Source organism: Carlito syrichta, unplaced genomic scaffold, assembly GCF_000164805.1.
Source record: "Carlito syrichta isolate Samal-C Ts95f unplaced genomic scaffold, Tarsius_syrichta-2.0.1 Scaffold315705, whole genome shotgun sequence".
Lineage (NCBI taxonomy): Eukaryota > Metazoa > Chordata > Mammalia > Primates > Tarsiidae > Carlito > Carlito syrichta.
The window spans coordinates 901,746-911,816 of record NW_007259801.1 but is presented as its reverse complement, the minus strand read 5'-3'; positions in this window follow the sequence as shown (position 1 = coordinate 911,816).

The following is a 10,071-nucleotide window of genomic DNA, read 5'->3' as shown; positions in this document are numbered from 1 at the left end:
CAAAAGTGCTATCCACAAAAGACAAAAAAAAAAAAAAAGATAATTTGATTTTATAAAAATTAGAATTTTCTGCTTTTGGAAGGATCCATGAAAGTTGTCAGACAAAATGCAGATAGGACTGGGAGGCCCTGGAGGGAGGGTTCTCACTCACCAATGGCTGATAACAAGGGCTGTCATGGGAGACTGCCGAGACCACAACCTTGCACAATGGCCATCAAAACCTTACACACATGCAAGATACTTCTGTGAGGATGCCCGCCCAGCAACCGCCCGTCCAATCTTGGACTGATGCCACCCTTGTCACTGATCCTTGTAGCCAAGAACGATCATTTCAAAACAATGGAGGCCGATATCATCATCTTGCCTTTACAAACTTCCCCTTGTCCCAATCTTGGACATGCTCATAGTTTACTATGACACATGTATTCTCACTGTAATGTCCATTCTTGAATAAATATCACTGTCTTTTAGAAAGCCTGTTTCTTTTTTTTCTTTTTGAGTCAGGGTCTCACTCTGTTGTCCAGGCTGGAGTGTGGAGACATGATCACAGCTCACTGCAGCCTCCAACTCCTGGGGTCAGGTGAATAGCTGGGACTACAGTGCATACCACCATGCCGGGCTAATTTTTAAAACAAATGTTTTTTTGTAGAGATGGGGTCTCGCTATGTTGCCCAGGCTCATCTTGAACACCTGGACTCAAGCAATCCTGTTGCCTTGGCCTCCCAAAGTGCTGGGATTACTGGTGTGAGCCACCACACCCAGCCTTCTCTCTGTCTTTTATTTGGGTTGACAGATATCGATGAAAAAATGAAAAGATAAGTTGCACATTTGGAGAAAGTATTTTCAAATCACATCTCTGATAAAGGACCACATCCAGATTATATAAAGAACTCAAAACAAAACAAAAGCACAAAGGACCTAATGAAACACAAAACACTTGAAGAGACAAACCACCAAAGGAGGTAAACAGATGACAAGCACACGAAAATGCTAGCATTATTCCTAACGAATCCACACCATGGCGGGCTATCATACCCGTCTATGATAACGGCTAAAATCAGAAACGCTGACAATACCAAGTGCGGACAAGGTTGCAGAGGGACTTAAATACTTGGATGTCACTGGTGGGAATGCAAAAATGGCGTTGCCCTCTTGGAAGGTAGTTGGGTCCTTATAAACGCACACTTGCTGTAGAACTCAGCTATCTCACTCCTGGGCATTCACTCAAGTGCAATGGAGACTTGACGTTCACAGTAAAATCCGTACACAAAAGTGTATGGAGACTTTGTGTATACTAGCCCCAAATGGAAATAATCCACATGTCCTTCAGCTGGTAAATGCATACACAAACCACATTACATCCACAGAAATGCGACTGGCAACAGAAGGTACTGAGTCACTGACAAACACAAAAACATGGGTAATTCTTAAAGGCATTATGCTCTGTGAGCGACTGCAGACCCCGAGTTACATACCATGTCTTTTCATTTCTATGACATTCTGAGCAGGGTAAAACTCTGCAGACAAAACAGATCAGTGGTTTCCAGAGACTGGGAGTTGAAAGAATTCACTGCGAAGGCACGGGGCGGGGATGCGCAGGGTGGTGGTGGGGGAGGTGTTTGGGAGATGAGGCTGTTTCATATTTTGTTTGTGGTGATGGATGCACAATTACCTGCATTTGTCAAAGCTGGCAGAGTGGTACGCTGAAAATGGTGAATGTTGCTGTCTGTAAATTGTATTTTAACAAAAGTGAAAACAGGTATGTAGGAGCAAAAATGAGCTCACCCTCTCTCTGCTCTCATTTCCCTCTGCTCTCCCTGGAGGAACCACCCAGTCATGGTGAGTTCACACCACCAGCCATGCTTAGACCCCAGCACCTTTGCACTGGCTGTCCCTGTAGTCTGGGGAGCATTCTCCCTCTAGGTAGCTGCCTGACTCAGTCCCTCACCTCCCTCAGTCCTTCACCTCCTTCGCTCAATGGCCACCTTCTTGATGAACTTATATAAAATTGCAACCAGATCCTCCCTGCACACTACCCCCTCATCCTTTTCCACATCACTTCTTACCTTGTTATATCATGTTGTCTATTGCTCATTAGCTTTCTCCCTCACTGGAATGTGAGCCATGAGGGCAAGTCTTTAGCTCTTTATTCCAGCTGTATCCCTGACACTAGAGCTGTGTCTGGTACACATAGGAGATACTCGCCTGTGGGATGCTTGGAGCGCTTGACGGGAGCGTGATGAATACAGCAACCAGCAGCTCCATCCTGATCTTTGGAGGCAGCTCTGTGCCAGCCCTCCCCACTCTCCAGGATCCTGGGGGTCTGTCCCTGCCACCGTCACACTGGGATCTGGCTAAGTGCCTTCCAGCGGCGCCTCTGGGGGTTTGCTTTCCCGGCCCCTCTGCCTCGAGTTGGCTTCCTTCTTTCTGTCTGACATCCATCAGCCATCTTGACCCGAGAAGTGCATCAGAGGATTGGGGTTGCTTGAGAACTTGCATTCCAGCGCGTTTAAGCTTTGGGGACACAAAGAGGACTCAGAGAACCGTGTCCTTGGGAAGCCTCCAGTCACAGGGGATGTGCAGGGATGAAGGTATTTCTAAAATACTTGGAACAGAAACGGAGGGGGACATCTGACCTGAGGAGAGGCCCCAGGGGCTGGCCATCTCTGTTGTCCCTGCTGTGGACTGAACCATGTCCTCACCCCCAATTCCTGTGTTGAAGTCCTAATCCCCATGTGATGATATGGAGATGAGACGTTTGGGAGGTGACTGGGTTAGATGAGGTGATGAGGGTGGGAACCTCATGATGGGATTTATGCCCTTATTAGACGAGACACCCGAGAGCTTGCGAGAAGCAAGCTCTGTGAGGATACAGCAAGAAGGCGGCTGTCCGCAAGCCAGGAGGAGAGCCCTCGCCAGAAACTGAGTTTGCCAGCACCTTGATCTTGAACTTCCAGTACCGTGAGAATTTATTTACTTATTATTTAAAAAAATTTTTATTATAAAGATGTGGGGTACATTTCAGGGTTAGGTATACAAATATTGATCATGCAGGTACCCTTGTTGATGAGATATACCCTTCCCTCCCCTAGCAGTGTCCCTCAACTGCCAATCCCACCTCCCCCAGACAGTTTCCCACTACTGTCAATCATTTTCTTACAGCATCGTAATTGTTCAAGGTCAGTTTATGAGTGAGAACATATGGAACTCAGTTCTTTGTTTCTGTGATAAATCAGTAAGTATGATCAACTCCAAATCCATCCAAGTTGCTGCAAAATCCATATATCTGTCCTTCTTTACGGCTGCATAATATTCCATTGTGTATATGTACCAATTTTTTTTTTTTTTTATCCAGTCTAGCTTCCATGGGCAACACGGTTGGTTCCATGTTTTTGCTATGGTGAATAGAGCTGCAGCAAACATACGTGTAGAATGATTTGAGTTCCTTCGGGTATATTCCCAATAGGGGAATTGCTGGGTCATATGGAATTAAATGTCTTCTGTTTAAGCTCCCCAGTCTGTAGTGTTTGTTATGGAAGCCCATGCAGATTAATACAGTCCCAGGGCCTTGTACAGTGCCCTGACCAGAATCATTCCTTCCTGCCTTTGTTCATTCAGTGAGTATTGTCAACTATGTGCCAAGTACTGTTCCAGGGCCTGGGGATTTGCCCATGAATAAAACAGACACAAAAACCCCTTCTCTTGTGGGGCTCACATTCTAGATGGCGGGAAGGTAGAGCAAGTCAACGGACAGACAAGAAAACCACACCTCCCTGCAGGGCAGCAGGGGACTGGGGCCGTGAGGAAGAGAAAAGTCAAACAGGAAGGCCCAGCTGAGGATATGACACCTGGGAAAAGCTACCCCAATAGGCGCCCAGTGTGTGTGTGTGTGTGTGTGTGTGTGTGTGTGTGTGTGTGTGTGTGTGTGTGTGTGTGTGTAGCTGAGTAAGTGATGAGTGCATGAAGGCATTCTGGGAACAGTGTAGTTCGTCCTAGCCGGACACAGCTTCCTGCTGGACAGGGGCAGAGCCTCAACTCCCACCGCCCTCACCTCTGCCGGACCTCACTGTCACCTCCACCATCAATGATGAAGACAAAAGCTGGTCCGGACTTGGCCTCGACTCCGGAGGCTGCATCCTGGAACCCTGTGTTCTGACATCTCTTAGGGTCTCAGGGCCAGGGAAGCTCTGGGGAAGTCCTTGGGCCCTGCTCACTTGATCTTCCAAGGTCAGTGCACACTTTGCCCACCCCCCTCCCCAGAGCCCTCTTCCTGTGGCCTCTCAGAAAACCAGCCACATCCCTGCTCCTGGGAAGCGTGGTCTTGCAGATCAAGCCTGGCTGAGCTGACTCTGTGAGCACTCCTGCTGGACTCCCCACGATCCCCAGCACAGCAGGGTTCACAGCAGGGGCCACAAGCCCGTACCGGCCCCCGCCCCCCAAACTGCATCGAAGCCCCTAGGGCCTCCAGAGTTAAATGTATTTTTAAAACTAGAAAAAGTAACTAGAACACTCTATTAGCAAACATCTGCGGAGGCGCATTTTTGGCTCGGAAGCAGCAGAAACTGGCGAAGAAGACAGCCCTGACAACACTCACACGGGCCTAAAATAGCCGAGTTCACAGGCAGGTACCAAGACGTGCCCGGAAGAGCCACCTGGTAAGGAGGGAATCCAGGGTCCCAGGTGGGCAGGGCCTGCTCCGGGGCCCCAGGGAGCAGGTGCTTCCTGGACTGGGGAGTCAGAGAGGGCAGAAGGGGGTTCACTGGCCAGCATCTGAGCTGCCTGTTGGACAAAGGAAGGTGATGCTGCCTTTGGGACACTGCAGTACACTGAGGGCCCTGGAAGCCCACAGAGAAGCCTTCCTGCACCCAGTTGCCTTAAATCTCTGCAGGAGTGTTGGCTGGGGCATCTTTGTTCTGCTGGATAGAAGCTGAGGCAGGAGAAGCAGGTAGACCATCTCTCCATTTGTCCATGCACTCGTTCACACAGCAGGTATGCGGGCGCCTCTCTGATCCTCACAACTGTACTCAGTGTCAAGGGCAAAGCGACCCTTGGCTTAAGCCTTCCTCCTCCACCCCTCCCCTTCGCCATGTAAGGACTGTTGGCAATCGTGATGCCTGGCTCCACTCCTCCCAGGATGCTCCCAGGGGCAGGACTGCTCCCTCTTTGGCACAGGGGCTGGGGGTCCAGTCCCTTGCTGCCCTGCAGGGAGGCGTGCTCCTGAAAGGTGAGAGGCTGGGTACCGGTGGGGGAGGGGGCGTGGGTCCCCCAGGCTCCCACACACCCTGGCTGGGCTGAGCTGACCTGCGATTGTGGGACCTGTCTAGGTGTGGCTGTGTGGCCTTTCGGAATGCTACCCATCCAAGATTGGGGTAGAGTGTGGAGGACCACAGGCCCTGCCACCAGCTCTGTCCTCACGCCCATGGGCTGCTCATCTCTGGGCAAGGCCCCTCTCCTGGCTGGCCTGACTTCACCCCTGAGGTCACTGCGGTTCCGGGGACAGTGTGTCCTGGAGATGGCACACACATGCGTGTGCCTGAGTCCCCGATGAGGTCATCGGCCTGTCCCTTCCTTCTCTGAGTCTCAGGTGCCTCCTGTGAGATCCATGGATGTGGCTGGGGTCATTTGCTTGATGAACCCAAGTCCCTGCGCCTATGGCAGGTCCCAGGGGCTGGAGCTGGGACTTACCTCCGGGGCCTGGGTCTGAGCACCTATGATGGGCTGGACACCCTTCCAGGGTGCGTGTGAGCACCTGTGATATGCTGGACACCCCTCCGGGACACCTCTGAGCCCCTATGACCGGGCATTCCTCTGGGTGCTGCTGCGGGACACCTCTGGAGTTCTCTCCAGTCGTGAGAACTGACAGTGAGGACAGCCTGGGAGTTCAGCTCGTGGCGCTGAATCAAATCCAGTCCACCCTTGACTGGCTTTGTGGCCCAGGGCCCGTGACTCAGTCTCCCCATCTGTAAATGGGAGCATAGCCACCCCAGCTCACAGGCTGCGCTGTGAGAGGATGGGCCAGTGAGAGGATGGGGTGGAACTCTTTTTCTGGCAGGCTGGGAGTGTCAACACGATCCCAGTGCCAGAATCATAAGCAAACCAGGCAGCCTCTGCCCCAGCCCCAGGGCGTCTCTGCAAAATGATGGCAACACGATGTCGTTGTTGATTGATGGTACCAAGTGTCCCGAGATGCAGCCTCATTGTACCTTGGGACTCACCCCTTTTCTGCAATGCAGGAAGCACAGCAGGAGCACAGGGAGTCAGAGTCGGTGGGTTAGGGGAGGACAGGAAGGAGTCAGTGCGCACAGGCAACACGGGCAAGATGGGGCCCGTCTGATTTTGTAGAGTAATAGAGAGCTGTGCAGAAGGCCTGGGTGGGCTTCTGCGAGGGTGGGTAGCAGAGAAAAGCCTGACCCCAGAAACAAGGATCATGGGATCCCACAGGTCCCTGAGTCATGGTTGGGAGCCAAATCCAAGCCAGTAGACTCTGGAGACTGTCTTGGAAGGACATCCACAGAGGCGTGGGCAGGGAGGTACCACCCCGGAGCTGAAGGTATGGGGGGATGCCAGGTGTGGGCTGGAACCTCACGGGGAGGGGGAGGGAAGGAGCACTGGGTCCTCTCTCTTTACATTCTCCCGGCCCGCCCACCTCTCACTCCTCTGCCCTGCCTTAGACACCCCATGGAGAGGAAGGGTATGCACCCTAGTGCCTGTGTTCTGGGAACAATGACCATGGCTGCCTGGGTGTGTAGGGGACAGAGTGTGAACACAGAGGAAAATCCTGGAGTCAAACTAGGGGTGAAGGTGGTGGTGGGAGGAGCAGGAGAAAGGATGATAAGAAAGAGCAAAGGACCGAGGAGACATAGCCTGGGCAAGGGGGGGTGGCAGAGGGAGAGGCAGAGGGAGCAGGCTGGACTGTGGGTGCATGTGCAGGACTGGGTGCAGTTCAGGAGGGGCCGGGTTTTGATTTCTCTGCTGCTGTTACCCTCTCGCCTCCAGGGGTCATGTCCAGCCTCCTAGCCGGCAGGAACTGCTCGGTCCTCCCTCTTCTGAGACCTGACCTATGGGGCTGGCCCCTGCTCCTTCTCCCTTTCCAGAGGGGCACGGAACTGGTCCTTGAATCTGGGCTCTGCCCAGGGCATTGCTGGAGCATAGGATGTCCCGTGAGTGCCCATCTGTGGCCCTGCCCAGGCCAGTGGAGTGCCTTTTCCTAAACGTGACTGGCGTCATCAGCCAGGACCTCGCTGCAGAGAGAAGGAAGTCCCCACAGAATCTTGGGCAGGAGTTGCACTGGGGCACTGGGTTTTCAGAGGCTGCAGGCCTAGCAGGGACTGAGTTGACATGATGATATTCTCCAACTGAGGTCCCATGGAGGAGCATGCTGGGAGGTACACCAGGATGCAGGACAGACCCGTTGTCTGGTGAATACAGCCCTGCACGCCAGGGCCTTTGGTGTAAGCAACATTAGGCAGCCCCTTGAGGCAGGAGCCCCAGGTGCTGTGGCACCCCTTCTGCCCCTGGCCTGCACAGCTCTGGCGTGGCTTGCCCTACATGGTGTTAGGACAGGTATCTTCCCTCCGACCAACCAACAGCCCCTGCAGTAGGCACAAGAGATGCCCCCTAAAGAAGAGAAAGGCAAGTCAGGGATGATGTCCGTGGTAGGCATGGGTCCCTATGATTCTACACCCACGCTTGGACAATCCCCTCTCCTTGAGTGTGGGCTGTACCTGGTGACTTGCTTCTCACAAATAAAATATGGCTGGCAAAAGCGATGGGATGTCGCTTCTGAGACTGGGTGGCCAAAGTGACTTCTGTCTTGATGGTGTTTTCACTGTACTGCCTTCCTCTGCTTGTGTCATCGGTGGAACAAGCTGTCATGTTAGACATGCCAAGGCACCGAAGGTGGCTTCTGTCCAACAGTCAGCCAAGAAATGAGTCCTCAGCTCAACAGTCCTCAAGGAGACTATGTGAAGGAGCATGGAAGCAGATCTTGCCCCAGTCAGTCTTTCAGATGAGACCCAGCCCCAGCCAATACCTCAACTGCAGCTTTGTGAGAGACATTGAGGTATAGGACCCAGCTGAGCCATGCCTGGATTCCTGACTCAGGAAACTGAGATCATAATGGGTGTTTGGAGCTGCTAAGGTTTGGGACCATTTGTTACACAGCAGTAGATAACTAATACACACTCCTCTCTCTTGATGATAAGCCACCCAGCCTATGATACTCTGTTACGGCAACCTGAGCTAAGACACCTGGTTTGCCTGAAAACCCCAAACTCACGTTCTTCCATCCTTCCTGCACCATGAAGGGATTGTTAAAAACAGAATCCTTAAATCTATTCAGGAGGGAGGGTCTCTGATCAGCCAATCCTGCAAAGGTATTGACTTTGCAGATGCTAGAGCAGGCACTTAGCACCTGGCTGGCTACTGGTGACTCTCCTCAGCTCCTTCAGAGCAATCTCCTCACGTCTCTAGCAGCCCTTTTGTTTAGTGGCTTGGCCAGTGGTGTGCTGGAGGCAGTCCAAACAGCCTTGCAAGACTGATTCCTAAATTTTCAGGAATTTTGAGGATTGGTTGTTAAACACAACTATAGACACTTATGAAAGGACAATTAAGTTCACAAAACTCATCCTAGAAAAATTGCCACGTACCTCATTGCTGAATTTCACTACAGTCACCTTCAAAGTACTCCCCTGGGGAAGCTATGCACTGATGCCAGTGCCTTGTCCACCCATCAAAGCAATTTTGGAACACTTTTTCTGGAATGACCATCAGAGCTGTCATCGTGAGAATGTTGGAATATGAATTAGAGCAACTTGGCAAGAGTGGAGGTGAAATCAGAGACATATTAGTCCCAGTTTATGGGCATAATGCCATGAAGAAAATGATAGTGTACAAAGAAATTAAATGCTTTTCTGAGAGGAGAGAAAACATCACTGATGAAGAGAGGACAAGATGACTAGTATCAAGCAGAACTGATGAAAACACTGCAAAAATTCATTGAATTGTGTATCAAAATCATCAGCTAACTATGAGAAGCATCACAGACCAAATAAATATTGATAAGAAACAGAAAAATCTTCACTGAAAATCTTGGCATGAGAAAGGTGTGTGCAAAAATGGTCCCAAAAGAGCTTCTGCATCACGACAATGCACTAGCTTACACAGCACGGTTTGTGAGGGAGTTTTTAGCCAGCAAACAGATAACTGTATTGGAACCCCTCCCTACTCTCCTGATCTGGCTCCCAGTGACTTTTCTCTTTACCCGAAGTTAAAGGAAATATTGAAAAGAAGATATTTTGATAACATTCAGGATATCAAGGATAATTCGATGACAGTTCTGGTGGCCATTCCAGAAAGAGTTCCAAAATCGCTTTGATGGGTGAACAAGGCACCGGCGTCAGTGCATAGCTTCCCAAGGGGAGTACTTCGAAGGTGACCATAGTCATATTCAGCAATGAGGTAGGTAGCACTTTTTCTAGGATGAGTTTGCTAACTTAATTGTCAGACCTCATACCTAAAGAGAGGATATTAAAAACAAAGGTAACCAATACTTACCCAACTCCTCGCTTCCCAATGATTCATCTGGGTTTTACTGTTATCTGTGTTTTTGAGGTTCTTTGTATCTACTGCATTTGTGTCATGGAAACACTATGTAATTGTCCACTGAACGTCCTTCCCCAGTTCTGTGTCCCAGGACATGTTATTGGTAGCTGGAAATCAGCTACCATGGGAGTATTTACACCACAGAAATTGGCAAATGCTACAAGTCAGTGGATAGCAGATTGAAAAACATCTACCAGACGAGTGGGACAAGTGGACCAATCTGCTCCCTCCCCTGGGAATTTGGAATTGAAGCCAAGAGTGAGCTTGGGGTTAACATGGGGGCCATATCCCCTTCTGAAGACTCCAGGAAGAAGACCGGGGAGGTACAGCGAGAGGCTGAGTCCCCAGAGGTATGAGTCCTAGGTGCTTCGGGTCCTGGACTCAGACATTCCCGAGATCCTCTCCGGGCCTTTTTGGCTCCTAGAAAGTCCCACACAAACTTGTACCTGGATTACGGTGAGGCAGATC